At 41.1% G+C, this 13,405-nt stretch overlaps 1 protein-coding gene across 3 annotated transcripts in view; it reads left to right on the forward strand.

Moving 5' to 3' along the window:
• Positions 1–13,405, forward strand: part of Senp6 (SUMO specific peptidase 6) — a 90,762-nt gene that overhangs the window by 1,602 nt on the left and 75,755 nt on the right. The window lies entirely within an intron of this gene.

Raw genomic sequence — 13,405 nt, forward strand, 5'->3', positions numbered from 1 at the left:
ACTTTGTAGACCAGGCTGGCCTTGAACTCAGAAATCCGCCTGCTTCTGCTTCCCAAGTGCTGGGATTAAAAGCATGCACCACCAGTGCCCGGCGGCAGGTTTTTTTTTTTTTTTTTCTAGATAAAATTTATCCAGGCCATGCTTTAAGGTATGATTTAGAAATGTTACAGAATTAAGAAAATGTAGTTTAAAGTTAAGAAAGACTCTTAGACTCTTAGTGGTAATGGGAGGGTGGCTTATGCCTTGTTTACTCCTTGACCGAGTGGGTCATGAATGGAGAGTAAGAGGAAAAGTAATTTTCTTTATTCTTTATACTTGAGAATAGGGAAGTGGAAAAAAAAAAGAAGCTTTCTTTACTTTGCAGGCTGGACTTTAAGTGAGAGGTGAGGAATGGTTTTCCTCTATGATAAGGAAAGTGAGTGTGTTTTCCTGACTTCATTTCACATTACCTCCATCCTCTCTTGGCTAACAGGCGGAGAGAGGCGGAGTTCAGATTGCAGGTAGCCAGTGCTGGCCTGTTTTTTGTTTGGAAGTTGGAAATTCACCAGATGGTTTTCTGATGTTTATAGTCACCAGGCAGATGATTATACTCGTAGGCTTTTGGGCTTCTATGGACTTCTGATTGAGTTTAAATTCTGAGTGGATAAACACAGAATAATGCAAGCACAAAGCCATCACTAAGAGAGTTCATCTAATGTCCATTGCTGTTAGTTTATTCTAACTTACTCGATTGTAAATGTACAGATATGAAAGTTTGAGTTTCACCTTGTCTCATTCAATTTAAAAAAAAAAAAATTGAAACAGGACATTATGTAGACCAGCTTTGAACGTCTGGAAATCCTCCTGCCTCAGCTTCTCAAGGACTAGGATTACAGATATGAGGGTTTTAGAATTTACTATTTTTAAAACCTTTTGTAAAACATTTATTTATTTTTGTTTATTTTGAATCTTTTCCTGTATGTGTAATGTATACAAGACTGCTGACCACAAAGTCAAAAGAGGGCACCTGGAACTGGAATTCCTGATAGTTGTGAGCCACTGTGTGTGCACACACAGGGCCCTGAACCTGGGTTCTCTGCAAGAGCAGCAAGTGGGCTTAACCTACGGAGCCATCTCTCCAGCCTCAAGGCTTACTTTTTATTACACTTTGGTTTTTCTCTGGCAATTTTGAAAAAATGGAAGTAGGTTTGTTTGTTTGTGTTTAGCTCATCAAATATTTTTAGTAGTCTAGTCTACTTGGCTGGAATAAAACAGTTAATTAAATACTCAAAGTCACTACCTTCATGGAACATTTATTTAGTGAAAGAGACTGTCATCAAGTTAAAAGAACTCAGTGCATTTAGAACAGTCCTGTGCATAGTTTTCAGAACTCCTATCTGTTTACAGAGGTTTGCTCAAACTTGACAATTGTTTATAATGTCCTAGTGCCACCTGTGCTTGTGAATCTTCATACAAGCACATGGAATACTGTTTTATTTTTCTTATCAACTTATCAAATGACACCTTTGTGCTTTTCAGCCCTATGAAAATAAAAGCTCTATGAAAGCAATCCAGATGCTTGTGGTTTTCCTACCATATTCTTATGCCTGGAACATACTTGCTGTTAATGAATAAACTGGGTCATTACAACGGGGAAAAAGGTTGTAGAGGAAGCATGGAGGACAGCGATGGAAACATTGCTTTATGCTTTTCAAGTTAAGAAAAGTGTGATCCATGCCTTTAATCCCAGAACTCTGGAGGCAGAGGCAGGCTAATCTGAGGTCAGCCTGGTCTATAGAGTAAGTTCCAGGATAGTTAGGGCTTCATAGAGAGACCCTGTCTGGAAAAACAAAACAAAACAAAGAGAGAGAGGGAGGGGAGGGAAGAGGGCAGGAGAGGAGAGGGAGAAAGAAAAGGGGGAAAAAAAGAAATGAAAAAGCAAGAAAGGTGTCCTTTAAAAAACCACCTTGGTCCTGAGGTACTCTAAGGAGATGACACACATCAGGGTTTAGAGGTGGTGTGTGGCTTATAAAGCAAGCGAGGGTGAGAGCAGAAGCTCTGTGTACAGGATTGCAGTTATGTCTCTTTCAAAGCAGGAACATTGGAGAACTGGGGACTAAAAGTACCCTGATATAATTAACACATACTGTAGTACTTGCACAGTAGCAGAGTGCTTGTCTAAGCTGCACAAAGCCTTGGGTTTGATCCTCAGCATGGAATAAAACAGACAGGGTGGTGAATGTCTCCCTATGGGATAATTGATTGATACAGGAGACTTTATTTTTAAGGTCACTTTGGTTGTCCTGTCTGCTATAAATTAACCCAAGTGCAAGAATTAAAGGAAGGTGAATTCAAAACAAAACACTGTTGCAATCTTGATAGGAAGAAGTAAACCTGGCTTGGAAATTGAAGAGTCAGTAGGTGGAAGATAGTTTGGTATAGAGTTGGTAAGATTTATTCATACATTGTTCACTTAAGATGAAAGTAAGGGAAAACTCCAAGTTCATTCTTTGAGGTTGAGCTTGAGGTACTAGGAACTAATGCCATTTATTGATCTTGAGTAGACTTAGAAGAGAAACGATGCTTTGCGGAGTCCCAAGTCTCAAGTGAATACCTTTGCTCTAGGATATGTTCTAAGTAAGGGGAATTCTAGTTGTGTGCTTTTGTGACTTCTCTAGAGGAAAGTGACTACTATTTATTGATTGGATCCTCTGTATTGTCCTTGTGTTGAATGTTCTTTTCCATCTTTGACTGTTTCTTCTTCTTCTTCTTTTTTTTTTTTTTAGTGAGTACACACTGTAGCTGTACAGATAGTTATGAGCCTTCATCTGGTTGTTGGGAATTGACTTTTAAGACCTTGCTACAGTCAACCCCACTTGCTCAGTCCCTGCTCGCTCTAGCCCAAAGATTTATTTATTATTATAAATAAGTACACTGTAGATGCACCAGAAGAGGGTGTCAGATCTCATTACGGGTAGTTGTGAGCCATGGTGTGGTTGCTGGGCTTTGAACTCAGGACCTTTGGAAGAACAGTCAGTGCTCTTACCCACTGAGCCATCTCACCAGCCCGACCGTTTCTTTTATATCTGTTCATACACTGAGGTCATGCAGCCCCTTTTCACTTGTGATAATTTAGGCAGGTTTCTCTGTTCACTCAACATGGGTTTAGGAATAACAGTTGCTCTATTTAGTCACTACGTAGGCACATGGTTTTGTGGATCTCCTAGTAAGGAGGCTAAATCATAATCAAACATAAAAATTACAACTGTCATGTATAACAAAGAATTTATTTATAATAAGAATTTTATCTATTGGTGTACTTTAAAGTGTGAATAGGGGAGGAAGTAGTGGAGAGATAGCTTTCTAGGCAGAGACAGTAAAAATAGGAGGAACCTGGATGTTTTAGGGGAAGAAAACAGTGCCACCAGGAAGGGTGCGCGGTGAGGCTGACATGACGTCATCACGTGTGCTTTACCTCCCACGTGGAGACAGCTTTAGGGGCTGGGAGACCTTAGGGAACCAGCTAGGAGAAGATGTTTGCTCTGTTGTAGCAAACTACAGTTTGCTTCTTCTGCTTCCCTTTTGATATTCTCTCTCCTCTGGGAGACCTTCCTAACAAGCCTGCTCTCTTTCACATTTGTGTATGCATTACACTTATATCTAGGTTCCTTTCTGGTTACCTTGTTTCTGCCACTGAATTGCTTTCCCTATTACTTTCTCCCATTTGGTGTGTGTGTGTGTGTGTGTGTGTGTGTGTGTGTGTGTGTGTGTGTGTGTGTGTGAAAGAGCGAGAGCTAGCGCACACACATGTAAGCAGATGGGTTCACACCTGTATGTGGAGACCAGAGGTCAAAGTGTCTTCTGTCACTCTACATGATTTTGAGCTGGAGTTACAGGTGATTGTAAGGCACCATGTGGGTCCTGGGAATCGAACCCAGGTCCTCAGGAAGAACAGCAAAGGTTCTAAATTGGTGAGCCATCACCCCAGGTCTTTTTTTTTTTTTTTTTTTTTTTTTTTTTGGTTTTTCGAGACAGGGTTTCTCTGTATAGCCCTGGCTGTCCTGGAACTCACTCTGTAGACCAGGCTGGCCTCGAACTCAGAAATCCGCCTGCCTCTGCCTCCCAAGTGCTTGGATTAAAGGCGTGCGCCACCACCGCCCGGCTCTATATGATTTTGAAAGTCTTATTTTATTTTTTGTTTTGTTTTTTTGTTCTTTTGCTTTTTGTTTTTTTTGAGACAGGGTTTCTCCATATAACTCTGGCTGTCCTGGAACTCACTCTGTAAACCAGGCCAGCCTCAAACTCAGAAATCCACCTGGCTCTGCCTCCCAAGTGCTGGGATTAAAGGCATGTGCCATCATTGCCCAGCTGTGAAGGTTATTAACTGCTATGTGGATGCTGGAAACAACCCAGGTCCTCTGCAAGAACAAGTGTTCTTAACTGCGGAGCCCTCTCTCCAACCCCTTAAATGTCTGTCCCCCTCCCCCCCTTTTTGTGATGCGTGTATATGTGCTTATGTGTGCAGATATGGGCACATATTTGCCACAGTGTACATGTAGAGGTCAGGGACAACTCCAGTCCATGCCTTATATCTTGTTTGAGACATGGTCTCTTTTGTTGTTTGCCACAGCCGCATAGGCCATGGTAGCTGGCTTATGAGTTCTGGGAAGTGTCCTGACTGTGAACTCTCCTGCCTGCTTGCCTGTCTGGCCATAGAAGAGCTGGAATAGTACAGCATTGACTTTTTGTGGTGCTGGAAATTGGAACTGTTTCTCATGCTGTTCTAGGAAGTGCTTTACCCACTAAGCCATCTCTCCAGCCCTCCACCTTACTTATTTATTTTAATGAGCCAGCTGTTTTATTTGTTTATTTCTTACATTTAAAGTACGCATTGCTATCTTTATCCTAGATTCTTTGCTATTGTGCTTAACTATTGCACAACTGTATCCAACCATACCCATTTCTTGTCATCAACCTTAATTAGGTTGGTTTAATTCTCAGCACAAAGTGCTCCCACCAACTTGACATACATAGGCTTATCACAGTTGGAAGCCAGCACACAAAGATAGGCTTGGGGCTTGTCCAAGGCCTTGGCAGCTTCTTTAATTCCACATGCTAAGCCATCATGGAAAGGGGAGGTCCTCATAATCTCTTTAAGGTAGCACTAATGTCCATTACACGCTATTGGCAGTACCTTCCTGGGTCATACTTGGGAAGCTGAATCTTGGAAAAACTGCACCTTATTTTTTTCTTTCTTTCTTTTCTTTTTTTTAAAAAATACAGAATCTTTCACTGAGCTTGGAGCTTGTGATTTAGCTAGACTGGCTGACTTAGCAAATCCCCTCTGGGATCCTCCTGTTTCTCCCTCCCAGTGATGAGCATACAAGCATTACTGATTTCTAATTTAATTGATTTGTAGCTGCAGAACATCCTTTACATAATTTCAATGAAAAAAATTCTTGACATATTTTATCTCCCATAATATATTCTGTCTTGGAGAATATATATACTTGAAAAGAATGTTTTTTGTTTTTTGGGGGTTTTTTTTTGGTTTTGTTTTTTCAAACTGAGTTTCTCTGCATAGTCCTGGCTGTTCAGAAACTAGCTCTGTAGACCAGGCTAGCCTTGAACTGGCCTGTGAGTGCTGAGGTTAAAGGCAAAGGTGTGCACCATGATCAGCTCAAGAATGCATGTTTTGTTACAGCCAAGTGTTCATGTTCTGTACGTCAGGGTAATTGATGGATTTTAAGACTTCCATTTGTGTTGGCCTTAAACTCCTTGAACTTTTGATTCTCCTGCCTCTACCTTTTAATGGTATCTATGCCATGCCTAGCTTCTATAGTGTTAGGGCTCAAAGCCAGTGCTTCCTCCATGCTGACTAAGCACTCTACCACCTGAGCTTCATCTCGGCCTGCACCTGGCATTTTATGCGGGAGATACATCTAAACTTTGGTCTTCACACTTTCGCTGCAGCACATTACCCAGCCATTTTACCAATCTCTTGAAGTAACCTTTCTGCCCTCCCTTTGGAACGTTCTCCATCTTCCTGCACAGTGTCTAGTTTTGCCTTTCTAGGGTGTGACAGTGTTCCCACCCTAGGTTAACACACCTAGGCTGAAACACATGGTGATGAAAGACTGCTTTTATTTTCTAAATGTTTAGTCACATTGATTTAGTGTATAGTCAGAGAACAGCTTGGTGGACTCCTTGGGTCTGTCCTTTCCATGTGGGTCCTAGAGACTGAACTAAGGTGGTCAGCCTCACTGAGCTTGTCCCCCTTCCCTCCCCTTGTTGTCTTCTAAACTGGAAGAATGTCTCTTAAAGATTTATTTTATTTATTTTATGTGTATGAGTACACTGTAGCTGTACAGATGGCCTTGAGCCATCATGTGTGTGGCTGCTGGGAATTGAACTCAGGACCTTTGCCGGCCTGCTTTCTTGGGTGTAATTCACTGTAGCTGTACCTAATGCCTTTCCTTATTTATCCCTTACTTACAGCTATTTCCTTTTTTCAATCCAGTTGAAGTGATGCATTTTATTCCTTGGCTTTATATGCTCACATGAAGCAGGAAAGTAGAATTATACTTGTGTGTAGAAATTATTCTTTTTTAAAAAAATATTTTATATTATGTATATGAGTGCTGTATCTGCATGCCTACATGCCAATAGAGGGCAACAGATCCTAGTATAGATGGTTGTGAGCCACCATGTGGTTGCTGGGAATTGAACTCAGGACCTCTGGAAGAGCAGTCGGTGCTCTTAATGGCTGAGCTATCTCTCTAGCCCCTAAAAAAGATTTTTACTAGAAATGAATTTAGAATATAAACTCAGCAGTCAGAATGCTGGGATCTTACCCGTGGCTATATTATTTAACAATTTATCTAGTCTCAGCTTTTTTTTTTCTCAGTTGTAAAACAAGGATAACTGTTGTGTTAATAAGCTAATGAGCTATGTGCCAGAACTACAAAATACTATGAAAATCAATTTAAAAAGAAAAAGGTTTATTTGGGAGTTTTGGAGTTTTCAGCACATGGTAGGTTGGCCTATAGACTAAAATGATTATTAACATGGCAATTATTCCTTAACCAGATTTTTCCCAAATAACCATATGGAGACCTTTTAATAGTTCAGCTTAGAACTTAGCTGGGCAGGCTTTTATCTAACTTAACCTGACCACCTGGACCCCTCCAGCTGTGTGGCTAACTAACTATATGGTCCAGGCCTGTGATCACATGGGTCAACTCTCATGGCTCCTGGCAAAAAGGCTCTCCTCCTTCCCAGGATTCTTTACTCCCTCCCAGGAAGTCCCATCTTCCACTTCCTGCCCAGCTAATTGGCCATCATATTTTTTTATTAGCCAGTCAAAGAATGCCTTAGGTAAATGAGGAATGACAAAGACACAATTACACATAGCATGCACCAACATTGGTCTGTAGATTTTAGGTCTTTGGTGGAGCTGCTTATCATGAAAGGAGTGCATGGGAAAGAAAGCTACTCCATAACTGCCGAGACGATAATAAGGGAAGAGGTGCTCTGATACCCTTCCTGGGTCCTTCTAGGAGGCCTGCCTTCTAAAGGTTGTGTTACTAGTTGTGGTGCTTTTAATGAAAATGAACATCATAGTTCATATGTTTGAATATTTGGGCTCCAATTTGTAGAACTGTTTGGGAAGGATTAGGAGGTGTAGCTTTGGGGCAGTTTGAAGTTTCAAAAGACTGAAAGCCATTCATAGTATGTTTTATGGATCAAGATGTGAGCTCTTTTCTCAACTGCTCTATCATGAACTCTGCCCCTCTGAGATTATAAGTTCAATTAAACAGTTTCTTGTATATATTGTCTTGATAATGGTGTTTTGTCATAGCACTGGAAAAGTAACTGAGACTTCAGTCTAGCCATCATACCTATACACTCAGGAGGATAGTTAGCCACCTATAGCAATTACCTCATAAGATTACTATGAGTAATATGAATGATTTTATTTATATATATTATGTAAAACAAACTCAGTCATTTAATAAACACCATATTTTTAGTTAATGCTATTATTTTCTTAACTACTAGAAAAAATTCAGCCAGGCAGTGGTGGTGCATGCCTTTAATTCCAGTACTTGGGAGGCAGAGGCAGGTGGATTTTTGAGTTCGAAATTAGCCTGGTCTACAGAATGAGTTCCAGGACAGCCAGGGCTGTACAGAGAAACCGTGTCTCAAAAAACAAAAACAAAAACAAAAAATGAAAAACAAACAAATGAAAATTCCCTTGCTTATCTTTCATCATTCTAACTCATACATTTGGACATTAGGGGTTTTTGTTTGTCTTGTTTTTAGTTTTTCCTTTTGTAAAAATTTTAGTTGCTGATCTTGACATTATAGATTGATTAGTATAGTGAGAAAGAATAGAAAAGAAAGTTATAATTTCTTTGTGTCTTGTAATCTGTAAGTTGGTTTTTCTTTTTGCTGTTACAAAATATGTTGAATATTTGAGGAACTCCAAGCATTCTTGTTCTGTGACGCAGAGCGAGCCGTTAGGGAGATAGGAATTGGAGCTCAGGACTTAACTGATAGTCACGGCTTTCTTCAGCACTTTTATTTTATCCTCCAATGCATTGGTCTGTATTTTCCTACAACTCTCCAAAAGGAGGAGGGGTACTATAGAAGAGAAGGAAACAGGCAGTTATGGGCATTGTCGCTCCTTGATAAGGCAGTACTGTGGGAGGGCAGAAGGGGAGGCTAAGCTTTGAAAGGACCCAGACTTAAGGACACAACAGGGGCCACCGTTCAGTGGCAAGAGTGTCAGGATGCTGCAGCTGTTTGCTTCTAAACAACTCTCTTTCCCTTAGTAATTTTTCCAGCTTTCCAGCAAAGTCATAGTATAGTGATCTCTTCTTATCCACAGTTTCCTTTTCCTTGGTTTCAGTTGCCCATGGTCAATCATAGTCTGAAGAAACATCAAATGGAATATCCCAACTATAACCAAGTCATGGTTTTAAATTGCACTCCATTCTCAGTAGCAAGGTACACTCTTGGCTGGCACCTTCTCCATCTAGCCTTGTATGCTCCGCTCCCCTGCCCGCTTGACACGGCATCATTCTGTTTGTGCTCAAGCACAGCTGTTCTTGGCTTTTGTATGATTTTTATATCAGTCACTTCCCTTGATTACAAGATTGATTGCTATGCTTTAACATTTCTTATGTGCAGTTTTATTTAATAATGACCCCAAGGTTCAAGAGTGGTAATGCTATTGATCTGAGTTTGCTATAATAAGAGAAAAGGTCAGAGTTCTTAAGTTACTAAGAGAAAAATATAGTCACGCGCTGAGCCTGCCACAATCTATAGTAAGAGTCAAAAATCTGAAGACAGATTATTTTTGGCAATACCAAACTGTAAAAGTTATAGCCACAGTGATATATATCTGTATATGTATATGATTACATATATTATTATATGTAATCAACTTAGAAAAGGCATTAAATTACAGGGTTATGTCCACTGGCGTCTTGGAACGTGTGGGTAAGTGAAAGACTACTACTTTTCTCAGCTTGTTAGGGCGTATTTTTCATATTTTTCATATTTTATGAAATCTAAGTTTCCAAATTCAGAACAGTTGATGAAATATAAAAAAAAAAAGCCAAAAACCGGGTTAGGGGTGTAGTTCAGTGATAGAGTGTTTGCCTAGCGTGGCATCTGGGGTGGAGTTCAGTGATAGAGTATTTATCCTGCATGCATCTATGAGAGCCTGTGTTCCAGCACAAGCCCAGGGGTCCGTAGAGTAGGTGGGAAGATAAAACAAAGTAACACATCAAGTCATTACATTTACTTTGATGAAGAACTGGTAGAGGAGTTTCTAAAACCAGGCAAAGGAAGTGAACAATAGCTGGGTTATCATGAGGGAGAGATTCTTGGGTATTTTGTGGTTATAGAGAAATGTAATTTTATTTTAGTTTCATGGATATGTTCAGACACTTAAGTATTGCTCTATTTTCTTCATCAAAAAATGAAAATAAACATTTACATAGATCTTGGAATTGAAAGTTTTAGCTGGGTGATTTGGGGGGGGGGGTCTGGTGGGGGAGCTCCATGAAACAGTTGCAGGGCTGATTGTGCCTGGTTTGGCTATACTGATTTCAGGTTGGCTGCTTTCATGTGTCTGTCTGGCCCCCTCCCTCTCCATGCAGTCTCTAGGCATCGCTGAGTGGTTAGTATCTAAAGCAGGGGGCTTAAACTTGCATGGGGAGCCAGTAGCTCCACAGAATCTGCCATGAGGAATCATGACAGTTCTGAGAAAGAGCTACACAGCACCACCCCAGGTCACCATTCTCTTCCTGAATTTTCATCACTCCCACCCCAGCCAGGATCTTGCTGTGTGTATGTAGTCCTGCCTGGCCAGATACTTTCTGTATAGGCTAGGCTGGTTTTGAACTCATGACAGTCCTCTTGCTTCAGTTTCCTAACTTCTGGATTACATACATGTTTGTGTCCTTGTACCTGATACACATTTTTTTCTTTATGCATCTAGATATGTATGCATTCTCATATAAACAGTACCTACACTTATGCAATTGTGCTTTCTTCTCCTTTCTGCTTTCTTTCTTTCTCTCTTTCTTTCTTTTAAAGATTTATTTTATTTATTTTTTATGTGTATGAGTACGCTGTAGCTGTACAGATGGCTGTGAGCTATCGTGTGTGGCTGCTGGGAGTTGAAGTGAGGACCTCGGCCACTCCGCTCACTCAGGCCCACTCGCTCCAGCGTAATTCACTGTAGCTGTCTTCAGATGCACCAGAAGAAGGCGTCAGATCTCATTATGGGTGGTTGCTGGGATCCGAACTCAGGACCTTTGGAAGAGCAGTCAGTGCTCTTACCCGCTGAGCCACCTCACCAGCTTCCCCCCTTTTTATTTTTTTATTTTTTGAGGTGGGATTTTACTGTATAGCTGTGGCCAGCCTGGAACTCACAGAGATCTACCTGTCTCCACCTCCTGAGTGCTGGGACTGAAAGTGTGTGCTACCATACCTAGAAGCTTATATATTTTATAATAAAAAAACAAGCTAGATTCAGTTGCATTAGTTTCCCTCACTTGACCTATTGTATGCTCAGTGGAATGACTAGCAAATTTAGTTTCACTGTCCAAATTGATATCCAAAATCTTGCCAGGAAGTTTTGTTTTTTCCTAGCTATCATCTTCCTCTTAATACTATTTGATTTAATATGTGTCCTCTGATTGTCACATGTGACTTAAAGTTATAATACTTTATTCCTGAATATTTTTTTTGCATAAAAATTGTTTATTCAGAATTACTTATTGAGTTCTAACCTAATGCTAGTTGATTGTCATAGTTAGCTTTAGTTTGTATACTTGATGTACCTGGGAAGAGGAAACCTTAGTTGAAGAATTGTCTGCATTAGATTAGCTTGTGAGCGTGTCTTTGGGGCATTTTCTTAATTGCTGGTTGATGGAGGAGAGGCCAACCCACAGTGGGAAGTGCATTGGTAGGCAGGTGGGACTGTATCAGAGAGCAAGCTGAACAAGCCATGAAGAGCAAGCCAGTAAGCAGCATTCCTTCTTGGTTGTTGCTTCAGTTACTGCCTTCAGTTTCCTGCTTCAGATTTCTGCATTGGCTTCCCTTCAGTGATGAACTATAACCTGTAAGCCATTTCTTTTCCCAAATTGCTTTTGGTAATGTTTATCACAGCAGCAGAAAGCTAACGAAAACACTGTTCCTTTTTTGTTTTGTTTTGTTTTTTGTTTTGTTTTTTTGAGACGGGGTTTCTCCGTATAGCCCTGGCTGTCCTGGAACTCACTCTGTAGACCAGGCTGGCCTCAAACTCAGAAATTCGCCTGCCTCTTCCTCCCAAGTGCTGGGACTAAAAGCATGTACCACCACTGCCCAGCTACAAGTTGTGTTCTTAAGATTCATTTGTTTTATTTTTATTAGTGTGTGTATCTGTCTTTGTTTGTCTGTGGTGATAGAGTATGGGCACATGAGCGTAGGAGCCTGTGGAAGCCAGAGAGATTGTGTCTGCTACAGTTGGAGTTATAGGTGCTTGCGAGCTGCCCTGTGTGGGTTTTGGGAACCAAACCTGCACCTAATCACCAAGCCATTTCTCCAGCCCCTGTATCTGTATGTTTATGATGGATTCCATATTCTGATACTCTGACAACCAACCCCATATCTGTGAGCCCCCATACAGTTTTTAAGTTACATACCAATGGCACAGAATAAACATTCCCATTCCAAAACGGAGAGGAGGGTGTATACCAAGGAAAAGTCAGATCAGAGCAAGACTGAAATCCAGCAGGTCAAACACCAAATCCTGCAGTTCCATGTCCTGCTTCTATAACTAGTGGTAGAATTAGCTAGGTTCTAAATAGCCCCATCTCTACCTATCTCCTGCATACAGCAGACATAACCTCTCTTGAGCCAGCTCTACTTCTTACCTGCAGCTTTTGGTTGGTGGATGTTGATGGTTCTAACATCTGCAATATTGTTAGGTCTCCATTGCAACCTAGGCATCACTTCACAACGTCACACAGGGGCCAGGTCTCTGAGGCTCCCTCACATTGTGTGAGTTTTGTGGCTCTCTGGAACCATGGAGGTAGACTCCTTGACCCACTCAATCTTGTATCTTTGAAAGCATGCCTGAAAAACCACTACTGTGTGAACAGAACGTGGACAATGTCAAAACCTGTTGCCAGCTTCAGATGGCCTCTGGCCCCTTTGGACCCACAGTTATGTCAGCCTCTGTATGCTTTCCAGGCTGACTCTAGCAAAACACTTCCTTCCCTCGGCGGTAGGCATCATTTGAGCTGCACTCTGAGTTCAGGCTCTAGGGTAGGTTTTGAGATTTTCCATGTGGAGACTTGGGTGGCTGAGATGTTGTACTCAGGGCCTTTCCAGTTGTCTCATGCTAACTAAGAGGCTTCCTTTGAACACTCACAGCCACCAGTCACCTTTCAGTATTGGCTCCAGATTTAAACTTACACATATTCCTTTCCTTGACAAACTGACGAGGAGGAAGATACACAGAAACTGACTGACTGAGTAACTCCAGGTCTTGCTGCATAGCACTGACTTTGTCTGTCGCCCTGGAAGGCCTCAGATTCATAGTGACCATCCTGCCTCAGCCTGTATCGTCATGCCTACTCACTCAAGTTATGACAGCTTCTTAATCTCTCTTTGAAGAAGTTCTGAGTAGGTATTTTATTGAATGATGTCTCCTTTGGAGGCTCGTCTGATTGATCTTGATTGGCTAAGTTGGCATTAGTAGTTTTAGGAAAGAACAGTAGAGAACTGAGGAGCTTCTCCTGTCATAGTGTCTGAGAGGGTTGCTGTGCTATGAGTAAGACATCACTGTTGATATGTGCCTTTGGCACCAGAGTGTCAGTGTATTGGGTTTCTCCACTGCCTATTTTTTTTTTTTTTTTTTTTT

Source organism: Mastomys coucha, unplaced genomic scaffold (genome assembly GCF_008632895.1).
Source record: "Mastomys coucha isolate ucsf_1 unplaced genomic scaffold, UCSF_Mcou_1 pScaffold23, whole genome shotgun sequence".
Classification (NCBI taxonomy): Eukaryota; Metazoa; Chordata; class Mammalia; order Rodentia; family Muridae; genus Mastomys; species Mastomys coucha.